General features: G+C 49.6%; 1 protein-coding gene across 1 annotated transcript in view; it reads right to left on the reverse strand.

Moving 5' to 3' along the window:
• The window catches only part of ppp1r21 (protein phosphatase 1, regulatory subunit 21), a 23,593-nt gene that overhangs the window by 10,244 nt on the left and 12,992 nt on the right, over positions 1-357 (reverse strand). The gene's annotated exons all lie outside the window — the stretch shown is intronic.

Genomic DNA, 357 nt, shown 5'->3' on the forward strand with positions numbered 1-357 from the left:
ACACACTCACACTCACACTCACACTCACACTCACACTCACACTCACACAGACAGACACAGACAGACAGAGACACACACACACAGAGAGAGAGACAGATAGAGAGACTGATACAGACAGAGAGACACACACACAGAGACAGACAGAGACAGACAGACAGAGAGACACACACACGCACACACAGAGACAGACAGAGAGACACAGACAGAGAGACACAGACAGACAGAGACAGACAGACACACACACAGAGAGACAGACAGAGAGAGACACACACACACACACACACACACACACAGACACACAGAGACAGACACACACACACACACACACACACACACACACACACACAGAGACAGACA

Source organism: Sinocyclocheilus anshuiensis, unplaced genomic scaffold, assembly GCF_001515605.1.
Source record: "Sinocyclocheilus anshuiensis isolate Anshui unplaced genomic scaffold, SAMN03320099.WGS_v1.1 scaffold518, whole genome shotgun sequence".
NCBI lineage: Eukaryota > Metazoa > Chordata > Actinopteri > Cypriniformes > Cyprinidae > Sinocyclocheilus > Sinocyclocheilus anshuiensis.